Consider the following 15,132-nt stretch of genomic DNA (forward strand, 5'->3'; position numbering starts at 1 on the left):
TCTTTCCCTGAGCTTCTCGAATCTTGTACTCTAGAAAAGCGGTTGCGATTCAACACAGACCATTGCTATCAAAACAAAATCATTTAAAAAAATACCAAGAACTGATTGCCTTGTAAAAAAATTAAAATACATAAATAGATTTTTAGAAGAATACATAAATATTACTGCTGTATACGAATATAACTAAAAATTGTTTAATAATATATTTTTCCTAAATTTCAATGTTAGAAGAATTTAAGAAAGAATACATGACCCAGCACATTGTTGATTATAAATTATATTCATTTTTATATCGTGCTATTATATCCTCTGTTGAAAACAAGATCGGATTTTCTTTTCCAATACCTTAATATATGTTTGCATAAGAGAAAAAAGACAAAAATAGCACTAAATCGAGTTTATGTTTTCCAAACTAGCACTCAAGGTCAAAAGTCACAAAAATAGCACTTAATGTTTTATAAAAGTCACAAACTTAGGTTTAAGTTTAAAGGGTGGGGTTTAGGGATTTAGGGTTTAAAGGTTTACGGTTTAGTGTTTAGGGTTTAGGGTTTAGAGTTTAGGTTTAGGGTTTAGGGTTTGGGTTTAGATTTGAGGGTTTAGGGTTTAGAGTTTAGGGTTTATGGTTTATGGTTTAGGGTTTATGGTTTAGAGTTTAGGGTTTAGGGTTTAAAGTTTGGGTGTTTAGGGTTTAGAGTTGGAGAATGAGGTTTTGGGATAAGATTTCAAATTTGAAAAATAAAAAAATTAAAATTTTCAAAGGATAAACTTAGAAATGTGCTATTTTGGTCATTTTAGTTTTTGAGTGCTATTTTGTGATATAAACTTAGAATGTGATATTTTGGAGATTTGCCCTTGTGCATAATGTTGTTTCAGATATACGCGCTCGCGATAACAAGTATAAGGTCAAAATTATGTTTAAATTGTCCCATCCAATAGTTACTACTGTCGCATGGATTTATTTTTTACTGGAGGGTATCCGCGTCGTGCGTACGGAATTTATTTTATAAGTGTTGTTAAGAATATGATTTTTTGGATATGTAATTATGTGGTCATTTTTATTGTTAAGAACATTATTTGATTTTTGTTATTGGTTATGTAGTAGTAGTAGTGATATTTAATATATTTTATCTTTTTTTTTCAATAATGTATTTTGTATGTATAATACTTGTTAGTAGTGAAGTGAGCTTCTAATAAAAAAATATATTGAATTCAATACTTTGCATTTATATATTTGTTGATTCTAAGATTGAACGGTTTCAGTGTTAAAATTGTCTTTTATTTTTTCATATTTTTGAACATTATAACTTTTAAGATATTTTTTTGCCTTCTTCCCATATTTGGCATTGATCCGTCAACTTCTATGTATTTTGTTTACCTTTCTGGTATGCTGTGTTTTTCACCATCACCGAAAAAGACGCAGACCTCCTGCTCTTGTTTTTTTATCTCCTTCTTCACCTTGAGATTTTCTGGTATTGTTGTAGATCGGGTTTAGGAGTTCCCAGTTGTGCGGTTGTTTCCCGTCATCTTAGGTTGTTCATTCAATATTAGTTGCTCCTCTTTTTCCTTAGATTTCAGCTGGTGTTAGGAACTATATCTCCTGGGTTGGATCAGAATTTAGTCGTCTTTTGATTGTTGTCTTTCTCGTTGTTTGCTTACCGTCAATAGTCCCTGCTCGTCTTGGTTTTTAAGATCTAGTTTTTGGTGATTTACTTCTATACTCTTTTTCATAGTTCGAAGACGGCACCAATGTAGTACTGATTTTGTTGGTGCTTGATAAAGCTTCTTTGTTTTCTGTGATTTCTTTTTTTTTGATTTTATCTTTATATCCCTTCTTATATTTTATTTTTTCTGGCCAAGACACTCTATGGTCCGGTAAAGTAAGTTATCTTCGGTCTTGATCTCTTTTCCGCTCCAGATCTTTATTGAGTTAGTATTACAATGGCATTTTGTTTTTTCAGTGATTGTTGAGATTTTAGGTTTAATTTGGCTATTTTGTGATTTTAATAATTTAATAAAAATCTAGTTTGTAAATGAAATAATAAAAAATAATAAAAATAATAAAATAGTGAAAGAAGTTATGATACTTTCATGTGAATAAATTAAATAATTACATTTAAAATATATTATATGATTTTACTTATTTATTGAATTTTAGTGACCATAAAATAGATTCTCAAATTACGATTAAGGTTAGTGTGAGAATGATTAGATCATGCACAATTAGAAATGATGGGACTAAATAGTAATATAAAAAGAAGAATGATCTAAAATACAAAAAAAAATGAGGACATGTGTCGAAAAAAACCCTGGCACTTGTCAGAAAAGGGGAAAAAACCAACTTTATATATATAGATAGATTAGTATTTGCTCTCTTGCGAGTATACAACAAATTCACCCTTATAAAAGTGTATTTACCTAAAGCTTATTATGATTTTTTGCATTCACAGATCACATGACTTGAAGTGTATATATAAATTTCAAATATGTTGAAAATTTAGTTTAAAATTGAAATCTTTTAAAGAAATTATATTGACGCATTAAAATATATATTATAAAGTGAAATTGTCTATAAGACATGGTTACTACGAAAACTATATTAATAATGTTTTATGGACTCCGTTCTGTCTCTTTGAGACTAGGAAAAACTAATGAATTATTAAAGCAAATCATGAAAAAAAAAAACAGTGACAGTTTATACCAGGAAGAAAAAAAAGAAATGACTACACTTGTAATATTGGCCAAGAAAATGGGGTAAATTGGTTTGCAGACGTGAATGTGAATATGAGAAAGAACAAAATCAAGACCCAAGAGTTTCTTTTTAGATTTATACTCTCACTTAATTAAATTAAAATTAAAAATGTAATAAACAATAGATATTTTCATCATCTAATATGAAAAAAACTAATGTGAAAAACAATACAAAGTAGTATAAAATTTTAATGAATATTCAAAAGGAGAATATATAGATGTTTTCGAAGAATACATAAATATTACTACATATAGAGATATAAATTTAAAAAATTAATATATTATATTTTCTTAAATGTCAAAGTAGAAGAATACATGATCCAAGTAAGAACATTGCTGATTCTAAAATTAGATTCAGTTTTTATAGTGCTATTATCTCGAGGGGAGTGTTTAAAATCTAGTTTTTTCTATAACAGTGAAATGTCAAAAAAGATTATGTTACTTACTACTAAAATGGTGAATCATTTATAAAGTAAGTCCATGAACCAGAAATTTAGAAAAATGTTTTAATGTTTGACATAACCAGTTAGACCATCTTGATTCAAGAACAATGCAACAAAAATATTTATTTGAATATCTATTGAGAAAAATAAGATTTTTTCTGAATGATTTTCACATGTTGTTTGCATACAAGAGTGAGTTGACAATAAATTTTTCACTAGCTAATCATATTTGGAATCTATTGGCATGAACACAAAAATATATTGGTGGATTGATCACCAACTATACATTTGTTTTATAACCACTATGTGAATTCACATCTTAAATATTTATAATTAATTATTGATAAGTATCATCCATCGGGATAAGTGTTAAATATCTTATAAATTATATTAAGACACATAATAATGAAACAAAAATAATTAATTCACATTATGCCAATAAGTAATAAATTGTTATCATCAAAATCATCATTATGATTGAAATTGTGTGAATCATAAACCAAATATTTATCATTTAAAATTATTCTTATGTGCAAATATGGCTTAATGTTGGTGTTCGAATACTCAGAGATTTAAGATCAGTTTTTAAATGAGATTGTGAATAAATGTTGGACAGAAATCTCATTGATACTTATGAATCTAGAGGTATCCATAGGATATAAATAATGTGTGTCAAAAAAAGCTGGCAAAGAAAATAAGTAAAAAAATGAATTATTGTATAATCTAATTTCAAGCTATAGAAAATTTGAAAAATACAATTGCAAATATAATTTAAATTATATAAAGCTTAGCAAATATTTTTCAAGCATATTTATTGACTTAAATAAATATGAATTAGGACAAAATCAATTATAACACTCTATAAAAAAAAATAGGACATTCTAGTAAGAAATTAATGTCATACAAGTAATAATGCAAAACAAGATAATTGTTAAAAGATTGAAATGTTGGTTAGAACAAATCAAGACGTATAAGGCTTACTGCATACATAAAAATTAAAAAAATATCAACAACTATGAAAGAAAACCCAAAAATTTAGTTTATGTTTCCTTGTTCGGCATGATTGAAAATTTTTGGAAAATTTACTTATATTTTTTTTTTAATGAATATAAATGTTGGTTTTTAATGTTTGTGTTCATTATGTAATCTTTGTAAATTTAAATTGTGAACAAAATTTTGAAAAATGTTCTTTGATTCCCAGTTAGACCATCTTTCAAGAACATGCAAAAAAATCATCATGGAAGAAAAAAGGAATGATTCTGGAATCCAACAAGATGAGTGACAAATTTTCACTACAAACATTTGACTATGGCATGAACAACAAAAATATTTGGTGGATTGAATAGAATAACCCTAGATTCTGTATCTTGTATATCCTCGATAATATTAATGTCTCTTAAAAATTATTAGGTTTTAAGAAAGATCAGAATCATTGATTTTCAAAAAATATACTAATTACGAATTAGTAAATATCAATAACAATTTTAATTGTAATGAGGGTCATAATTTTTATCTACTATGAAATTAAAAGTAAAAGTCTTAGTAGGACTAGATTTGAGTGATTATTTAGAAATATGACAGATAAATTTAATTGATTAATTTAATATAAGCTAGTATTGTATAATAATCTAACAAATCAGTTTGAAAAATATAGAATTAATCAATTTTATTATTTATATTGTATAAAATCTGTTAAGGCTTGAGAAAATATCTACACCACCCAAAATCTTATTTAAAGTTTAAATTAATTATGAAAAGTTTTTTTTTTAAATCATGTCAATAATTACTTTCGTAATTAGTAATCATAATATTATTATACATTAATATAATTACTTTTTTTTTCTATTCTCAAAAAAATCAAATTCTTTGTCTTTTTTTATAAATTTTTGTGTCTTTTCTTTATTATTTTGTCTAACTATATTTACTATTTTCTAAATTTGAATTATTATAAAAAATCTTGATTAGTTTGTAAATTAAAATTATTTTAATTATTTAAAATATGCTTTCAATTTAATAAAAATAAAAACAAAAAGTATATTTTTTAAATCATAATTGCTTTCAATTTTAAAAATAAATAAAACAAACTAAAAAAAACAATCATTGCTTTATTGCTTTTAATTTAAATAATAAAATAAACTATCATTCTTAACATTTAATTAAAACACAAACATTTTTTTCAATTAATTAAATAAAATCATTCACCGTTAAAAATGGTTAAAATAAAAAAGTATGCATATTTTATACAAAAAATATTAGCATATGTTAAAATGTTTAAACTTTTATATCTACAACTATATATATTATTTAATTAATTTGAAACTCACAACAATATATTATCTAAAATGATTATATACAAAACATAATAGTCATTGCTAACTTTTAGTTCATGTGTTATTTACAAAAATATAATTTTTATGTTGTGACACCTACTGATATCTCTATGTTTTTCATTACAAGTATGGCTCATTGCGTGTGTTTTTTATCATTCGACAATGGTGTCTAAAACAAAGTAACAAGTATAAAACAAATGATTATATATTAAAAATGCTGAATAAAAAAATTAAACAATAAAATTATAAAGTTACACAATATATAACAATAAAATGTAAATCATATATTTAAAATATTTACAATAATGTTAAATGTATACGTTTATAAAATAGAAATATATCCGCACGAACGTGCGGGTCAAACTCTAGTTATTAAAAGAAAAGGAGTACTAAATAATCTACTGACAAAAAGTTTGTTAGACCTATTTGTTAGAAACTTAACATGTTTTCTTTTATATAGTATCAATAATATTAACAGAGAATAAAACATTCATTAATAGCAGAATATTCTTTTGGTTTTGGGGCTTTAACTACACTTAAGTTAACAATAAAATTGACCAAAATTATACCCCATCCCCTCCCCACAATAATAGGTCAGTATGGTATCTTACCAAATACAAGAGCGGTTATTTTATTTATTCATTTCGAATTTTGAATCAAATCACATAGAATAAATATTTATTCACATGGATGGAGTTTAAGATTTTTTACTAAGGGCGGCAAGGAGGTGATTATTAAATCGGTGATTACGGCTCTGCCAAACCATGTGATGTCTGTATATCGGTTACCGAAAACGACTGTGAAGAAGCTAACGGGTGCTGTTGCGCAGTTTTGGTGGAGTCCAGGAGGTAGTACAAGAGGTATGCATTGGAAATCATGGGATAAATTGTGTGTCCATAAAGATAATGGTGGGTTAGGTTTTAAGGACTTGACTGATTTTAATACGGCCATGCTTGGGAAGCAACTGTGGCGGCTGCTCGAGAAGCCAAATTCTCTTTTTTTCTCGAGTTTTTAAAGGACGGTATTACAGGAATGCTTCACCCCTGGATCCGATTCGCTCATATTCCCCGTCATATGGCTGGAGGAGTATTACTTCTGCTAGATCTCTGGTTTGTAAAGGACTAATTAAAAGGGTGGGAACAGGATCATCTATTTCAGTATGGAATGATCCATGGCTCCCATCCACTCGCCCGAGACCAGCTAACAAAACCTTCATAATAGTTACCCGGAGCTCACAGTGGATTCTCTCATTAATTCGGAATCCCGCACATGGAATTTACAGGCAATTAGGGATTTGGTGGATCCACACGATGCAAAAATAATCGAAAGTATACCATTGTGTAGAAATCGGATGGAAGATAGGAATGGATGGCATTTCACCAAGAATGGGAAATATACAGTACAATCAGGGTACCAAGTGGAAAGGATTTATCCTGATAAGGAAAAGCCACCAGAATTTTATGGACCCAATGTTGATATACTTAAAGCTTTCTGCTGGAAAGTGAGGTGTCCTCCAAAGTTAAAGCATTTTTTATGGCAGTTGATATCAGGATGTATGGCGGTAACGAAAAATCTAAGGGCAAGAGGAATACAAGGAGATACGTGCTGTGCACGGTGTGGTGATCCTGAAGAATCAATAAACCATGTGTTTTTTGAATGTCCCCCAGCTCGTCAAGTCTGGGCACTATCTAAAATTCCATCAAATCCGAATATTTTTCCTATTGGCTCTCTTTTTGCTAATATGGACCATCTATTTTGGAGAGTTAATCCAAAGATGGAGGATCATCAGTTTGCATGGATACTATGGTACATTTGGAAGGGTCGAAACAATAAAGTATTCAGTAATCTTGATATTGATCCCAGGGAAACACTTCGATTAGCAGAACTAGAATCAACACTTTGGGCTGAGGCACAGGTTAGTAACAACAGGTGTGCACAAGAAGTAAAGTTAGGCCTAACGTAGGAACCACAGGAAGATGGTGTTTCACAGATGGTTCTTGGAAAGATAACGACCTATTTTCAGGACAAGGTTGGCTCAGTACATTATCAGGGTTTGATGGTTTACTAGGAGCAAGGAATGTAAGGGCTTGTCTTTCACCGCTTCATTCGGAGATGGAGGCATTAATTTGGGCAATGGAATGCATGAGAAACTTAAGACAGTTTCAGGTTACGTTTGCAACGGATTGTTCTCAATTGGTGAAGATGGTTTCAGAACCAGAAGAATGGCCAGCATTTGAAAGCTACCTGGAAGATATTAAGCTGTTGAGAAGAGTTTCGTCAACTCAGATATTGTTCATGTACCTAGGACGGAGAATACAAGGGCGGATAGTTTGGCACGTAGTGCTCGGCAACAACCGTCTTTCGTCGTACACATGGATTCAGAGTTACCACTTTGGTTTACAGGGTCTATATGAGTCTGTAATCTTTTTGCTGTCAAAAAAAAAAAAAAAAAAAGACTAAGTAAACATACTAAAAATGCACTAAGATTTTTATACTAATTAACAACTTATCTATGTTTTTTCTCTACAATTCAAATCATTCAGAACTAAAAGAAAAAAAGGGTATAGATTAACAAACAAAATAACATCTAATTATTTAAAAAAAACTATGTATCAATATTTAAAATAAATCATTCAAATATTATGCATATATTCAATATTAATATTTTTCTAATATAACTAAATCCTATACCCTAAACCATATATCATATTCACATTTGAATATCATTAATTTTAATTTTCATCCATCATAAAAAAGAAATTCTTTGAATATTCGTCTAACCAAATTAAAATTTTACCGAAAATTAACATAATAAATAATTAAAGAAAAAATATCATAAAATTAACTTTTAAACCTTAAAATGAAAACATAAACTTATACTAAGTTATTTATAACAAAAAAGAACTAATACTGTTGTATCAATAAATTTTATTTTTTCTGTTAATATTTTTTCGAATGATATAATACATTTTAATCAAAAGCTAAGAATTCACAAATTTATTCAATTTTAGTTTTCTAAATATATGAAAAATTTAATCAAAAATTTAATCATGTTTTTTGAATTTATATGAGATCAATCGGTATCGTATTACGGGTTAGTAGCATATTTTTGGATTGTTATTAGGTTTATCAGATTTTTTATAAATGTGAACTGGATTATATTATGGGTCGTCGAATCTATCGATGCGACCAAGAGTCAGGGTTGGATATAAAAATGATGCTTCAAACTCAAACATTACGATAAAACAACTTAAAATTATTTATTTAATAAAATTTAAATTCAAGAAAATTTTATCAAAAGATCAAAATCTAGTAGTACGTCGCATGATGTATTTCAAATATAAGCGCATGCGCTTACACATGGAGTATAAGATCAAAATTATGTTCAAATTGTCTCATCTAACAATTACCATTGTAGCATGATTATATTTTTTATTTTTTTGCTTTCTTATGAGTATATAACAAATTCATCCATGACATAATTATATTAATATTATCTAGGTAAAAATCGGATGAGAAACTTTTCCTTCGTATTATTTTCCAAACACGCTTTTTGTACTCTTTTTGTTCAGTTATATATATATACTAGGGCAAGCCCGCGCTTCGCGCGGGATTTTGACGTAGTTAAGTGTTCAAATCGTACATTTGTTTTAAATTTTGAAAGACTGGTTATCTATTTTTATGAAACATAATTGAGAGCTGAAGTAGGTATGGATGACTAAATTACATAATTACATAGTTGTAATTCTTTGAATAATAATAATTATTTTTATTTAGATGATGCATTTCATTTGTTTTATGAATTTATTTGAGATCATCTACTATCACATGTTTTTTTGTAGACTTTTGTGTATCGCGGTTAGTCAGAACTTTGTAATTATTTGCTTAAATATAAAAGTTCAAGAAATAATGTTATGATGTCATTTTGATTCTTTAAAATTGTGTCGATACTTGGTGATAGTCCTATGGATATTTTTATTATTATTTATTAGATAACTTTATTTAAAATAAAATAAAATGTTTTGAGTATGTATATTCACTGCTTGTATTTTTCCATCAATTTCATATCAATTTGTAAAGTTAGAAATATTTGTGTGAATAGATTTTTTTTCCGTTGGTTTGAGTTTGATGATACGTGAAAAATTATATCACAAATGTATTTCCTTTTTTTTGGTTGTTATGATTTTTAGATATTTTGGAAGTTTATATATATTTTAGATTAGATATGCATTTCACTAAATTATTGTTTTGTTGACTTATTTTCGCAGTTATATTATGTATTTTCAATAATTTTTCATTTTTATCTGTTATATCTTCTAAACTTTAATTTTAATATAATCTTTATAAAATATTTGTTTTGATGGTTTATTAATCATTCGTTATGGTTTCCATCTTTCTTTTTGTTAATTTCTTTAACTGAGCTCAGTGCAAAAAACACAAATTTCATTAGAATCACTTCAAAAACATTATTTAATTAGATTTTTCTCTTTTGTTCTTAAATATTTTCTATTTATCCTGGAAATTTTGTATTTAAGTATGAAAACTTGAATAGTTCCTTCCGTGAAATCCACAATCTATCATATATATCATTTTAATCACATCTGGTTTTTATATACACCAAACTCTTTTGTGCAACTATCTAGTCACTATGTCTTTAACAACACCATTGTTTATTGAAAGTCAACTTTCTCTTTCCATTCATTACTCATTCATATCTATACAACTTGGACTACTCGATCATTAGTGTTATGTTAATCTATGGGATACATTGAATACTATGCTGACATTAGCCATCCACTCGTGTCTTTTATGTTTTTTATCTTCCAAACCTTTTTTAATGTTTTGGCTCATTTTTTTTTATTTCTTAGTTTTTAGATATGTATTTTAAACTTTAGATTTGAGATATTAAAAAAAATTTTTCCAAATTTTATATTTTTTAAAGATTTGTGATTTTTTTTAATTCTGAACATTTCATACAAAATTAAGTTATTCTACGTCAATTTTGTATTTAGAACTCTCTTTACTTAAATATTTATTTATAAATAATTAAACCGAAGATGGGATAACTGAGATATAAATCGAAGGAAAATGTGAAACTTGGTTGTCTAAGTTTATAGTTGATGTTCCTTTTCATAAGGCTTTCTTCTTTTCCTATTTTATTTACAGTATAAAAATATATAGCTGGAGATACTGTGGTGGTTCTTCGTCAACATACAAGAGTGAACCGATACGGTGTTGGTTTTGACCATGTATTCGGTAAATGAATGGCCAGGTTTTCCAGTGATAGTATGATCGACATGAGCACCCGATGAAGTAAAAGCAATCATTCCATTCGCAACACGTATTAAAACTCGGAACATTGGTGCGTCAAGGAGCTTTTTCAAAGGTGAAGGAAGTTCGCGGAGTGGTAGGAGCTCAACTTCCTTGTTACAACATATGTAGAACCTTCTATTGGCATGCTGGTTGACTATCCTTACTGCTTCACCTGTCCTCACTGAGGTATTAGATATAGGACATGTTACCAAATCTCAATTGCTGGAGCTGTTGCTTTTTCTGGTTCCTATACACATTTAGAAATTTGGTTTAGTTGTTAGTTAAATGCGGCGGTCCGAGCAGGCACAAGTAAGGTAAATGTGTAACCTATGTTCTTTGTACGTGGTTGAAGTGGTCCTGTTGCAAGTAAGGAAGCCAGAGATTAGTTAGTGTTTTATGTTAGCTGAATAGAGGAGGACGTATTAAGGTTGAATATGTGAACCTGCTGTTCATGGACGGTGCGTTTGGCTCTGTTAGAAATAATAGCATTATTTATTTGCCACACAAAAAATACACTGTGATTTGCTCCGTGCATATGCACGAAAAAGTATAATTTATGCATGTGTTATAATGAGTATCTGGTTGGAGAGGAGAATATATTACTTTTTGCCATACTTTGCTGATGTTTAAATTTTATAAGTTGAATCCTGAGAGCTCTGTTTTCTTTAGCTTTAGCTATGAATAATAAGAGGATGTGGAAGAGAAATTTGGGTTAAATGACGTAAATGGTAATAATTGTTTGAGAGGTAGCACCTTGATTTGCAGGAAAATTATTTGCATTTAACAGTTTTATAGTCTACCTGGTTCTGAGAAGTTTGAACACTACAATCTTGAAGACTTCTAGATTCCCCACTTCTCTGCGGAGCTACGTGTGCAGGTGGATATGGCGACAGTGACCTGCAGTTAAAAACTATGGAACCACGTGTTAGTGTACACAAGCAATTTTCCTGAGATACGAAGAATTGATTCCAGAAGGTTAGTGACCACTTACCGAGGTTAGGAGGTGAGAACTTTTTTGAGTCCCTCAATATTTTTCCTAGCCAGTCTTGCAGCTTTTTCGAGATGAGCTGTGTCCAAAAATGTGGTGCAATATGGAACCTTATCATCTTAACTTTAATTATAGAGATTGGGAACATGACCTGCAACTTGTCCACTTCTTTTGAATGTTGTAATAGATCCTGCAACATTAATAAATGGAGAAGACGTATAGAATATTAGGGAAACTGATCGGCTAGGTGTTTATTAAATATTTCTTTCAATACCTTACCTTGTCTTGGCTAACTGTGAAAGCCCCGTTGAGACCTTCATTCTTCGCTGTTTTTGGAGTGTTATGACTCTTTCACGAAGGGATGTCGGGTGTTTTCTATTCGCCAGCTCAAACAAAAATATTTCATGGGGTTGAAGTGATATGTTGTTGAAGTTGATCTCATCTATAATCTGAGTTAACACTGAGTCCAAACAAACTCAGAAATAGTAGATTAGTTACCTAACGAAGTCCACAGCCATGAGCTCTCAAGCAACCGTCTTTAAATCAGAAAAATGGAACGAAGTAATCGGCATTCCTGGATATTCTTGATACTTTTTTGAGTTGTCTGTACCAAAGTAATGGTCTGCGAATTCTCCCAGACCTGGAATCACACGCGAGTCCTCAGTGAGTGAGGCATTGATTTCTGAAGTCATAATCTTTACCATTGGATGTTTCTTGCAGAGCCCTTGAATCCCTTGAGGTGCCTGCAGTTTTATTCTTGTGTTAGTACAAAACATTGGTGATAACTTGAGTGAGGAAAAGTATACAAAGGTTTTGTTTGGATGGTGTTTACTGCTATGACGTTAAGAAAGATAATATGTGATTCTGGAACTCCCTTGCTGATAAGCAAAGATATTAGATATAGCATTCACTGCAGAATTTCATGTTAACATTCTTAAATGTTAGTCATTGTTGTTAACCTTTGTTTATAGCTTTTGTGTGGGTTACTACGAACCTGAAGCTATAACAGGGTCAAGGAGGAAGACATGTCAGGCTTGCGATATCTTTTGGTAACTTCTCATATATCAACTGCATGGAAAGATAATTCAATCATTGAGCTGAGATGTGAGAAAACGTATTCTCAGAGAAGAGAAACCGACCTGACACCATCATTTTTCTCTATGTGTATTAAGATTTTACCAATCTTAATACTGTTGCAGCAAGCTCTTAGTGTGTTCTACATGCTTTCTCCACTGTAAATACTAAAAACATAGAGTTAATCAGAGACACAGCCTCGAAAAGAAATGAGAAAGTATAGTGATGTGATAGATACCTTCTGATCACTGAAACGCCACACAATCTCTTGCAGAAGTCCACTCTAGTATACATTGATCGTGTTAAATATCAAAAAGGTATCAAGCTGGTCTGCAAATCTCTGAAGAATTCATAAATATTGTTCTTTTGCATGATTGCGATGTTAAGATTTATGAATTCGATCCAGTAACTCAATGACATATATAGTACAATTGTTTGATAGGAGGTGAAAAATCTGCATTGAAGAACAAATTGATTGCCTCCCATTTTCACAGTGGGTTACTCCGTCGAGTAATTGAAGGGGAACGGATCCGTCGGAGGTTATGGCTTGGTTCCCCCAAGAGAAAGAGGACGAAACTCAGATCGTCAAAAATATATTATTCATGGGCCTGAAGTATTAGATTTTATTGGGTCATGTTAATTATTATTGGGAATATGAAAACCAAATGTTGGCTTTTAATTGCGAAGCCATGACAACGTTTAATGAACCGCTTGTTAAAGCAGCCACGTATCGGCTTGAGATCATCTTAATTAGTGACATGGAAGCATACGTGGACCCTCTGGGAAGGATTGAAAGTCTATTTTATATAATTAGATATATATAAAAGTTGCAATCATTTCGATTTTGTCTTTATTTTAGTTGTTCAACCCTACAAAATCAAATATCACAATCTATTGATTTCATTGCTTTGGCTAGTACGCAAAATGCGACTCAATATCGTAAAAGATGTGATTAGTAAAAATCAAATATTCATTTTATATTGCAAATAAAGAGATTCAAGCCACTTCTGACTGGTCCCGCATTATGTCCATTGTCTTGTATTGTCTCACCAAACAACACTATAGGCATAGGCCATATTCTCTTATGGACAACTTGATCCCCGTGGTGGCCACCATCACATGATGATTGATTCCTTTTAGTATTTTTTTTGTCAACGATTCCTTTTAGTATAGTGAAGATTTTATAACCATTTTTTAGTTTTCTAAATAGTTTGAATCTCTTTATTTGGTGATTTTTTGGTTTTCTAAATAGCTTCAAAAATCAAAGTGAGCAAAATAATTTTCATTAAATGGTTAAATGACAATTATATACTCATTTATAATTATAATTAATTATTTATTAAATAAATTGAAAAATGAAAAAAAATTGAAAAATTTTGAAACTATTTTAAATTTTTTATTTCAATTTTTTTATGGAAAAACAATTTTTCTTTTAAAAAAATCAGTAAGACTTTTATGAACATGTATTATATCTTCATGAATTTATAAAAATTCTCAAATTCATGAATATCTTCAAAAATGTATAAATAGACTTATCAAATATAACTTGTATATATATTTGGGAAGTTTTTCTAAAATATGAATGTTATATTCCTGAATTTGATTTATATGCATATTTAGAAAAATATTAATCATTATATAAAAACTTTCAAAAATTTACGAAGATGCTTCTAAATATGTATAGTATCCTTATACAATTTAGATATCAAATTCATGAAGATATTCCAAAAACTTTAGAAAGATGTTATAAACCGGTAATAATATCAAACTTTATTAAGATATTATAAATATTTAATAAAATTAAAAAATTTAGTCTATTGCTCAAAATAGAAGTAGTATTGGACCACAATAGAACAACCGACATAAGAAATTTTCTATAAAAAGATTTTGTAGTTCTAAGAATAGAATCAGAAATTGCATTTTATCTCTAAAAGATATAATATATCTTGAATGTTTGGAATGATCTTCGAAAAGTTGTTATATTTTTTTAGCTTTATTGAAAAGTTTGGCAATGGCTGAAGTTTTTGAAATTATAGTGATCAAATTAATCCAGATTAAATATCCATTTAAATATCTTTATTTACAATACAGAAATGCAAAACTTAAATATATATATATGCAATGCAGTGACATCGACATCAATAGTTGTAACTTGTGAGCTGTTTTCTATAGTAATCACAAATTAAAGAAAGAGCCACAAAGTATCTAAAATGGAAGGAAAACGCTGGACCAGAGA

General features: G+C 29.3%; 1 long non-coding RNA gene across 12 annotated transcripts; it reads right to left on the minus strand.

Moving 5' to 3' along the window:
- Positions 1 to 10,567: 10,567 nt before the first annotated feature.
- Positions 10,568 to 15,036, minus strand: LOC125581952. 12 transcript variants are annotated; one of them, XR_007319758.1, is made up of 13 exons: positions 13,135 to 15,036; positions 12,962 to 13,054; positions 12,817 to 12,890; positions 12,655 to 12,732; positions 12,524 to 12,565; positions 12,321 to 12,462; positions 12,102 to 12,197; positions 11,826 to 12,012; positions 11,635 to 11,744; positions 11,438 to 11,509; positions 11,277 to 11,304; positions 11,162 to 11,191; positions 10,568 to 11,081 (listed from the first exon to the last, which is right to left on the minus strand). It is a non-coding gene; the product is annotated as an uncharacterized LOC125581952 (long non-coding RNA). The 12 variants fall into 12 exon arrangements; XR_007319761.1 differs by lacking the exon at positions 11,438 to 11,509 and having other exon boundaries at positions 11,635 to 11,731; XR_007319755.1 differs by lacking the exon at positions 11,438 to 11,509.
- Positions 15,037 to 15,132: the final 96 nt, after the last annotated feature.

Source organism: Brassica napus, chromosome C2 (genome assembly GCF_020379485.1).
Source record: "Brassica napus cultivar Da-Ae chromosome C2, Da-Ae, whole genome shotgun sequence".
In the NCBI taxonomy this organism is placed as follows: domain Eukaryota; kingdom Viridiplantae; phylum Streptophyta; class Magnoliopsida; order Brassicales; family Brassicaceae; genus Brassica; species Brassica napus.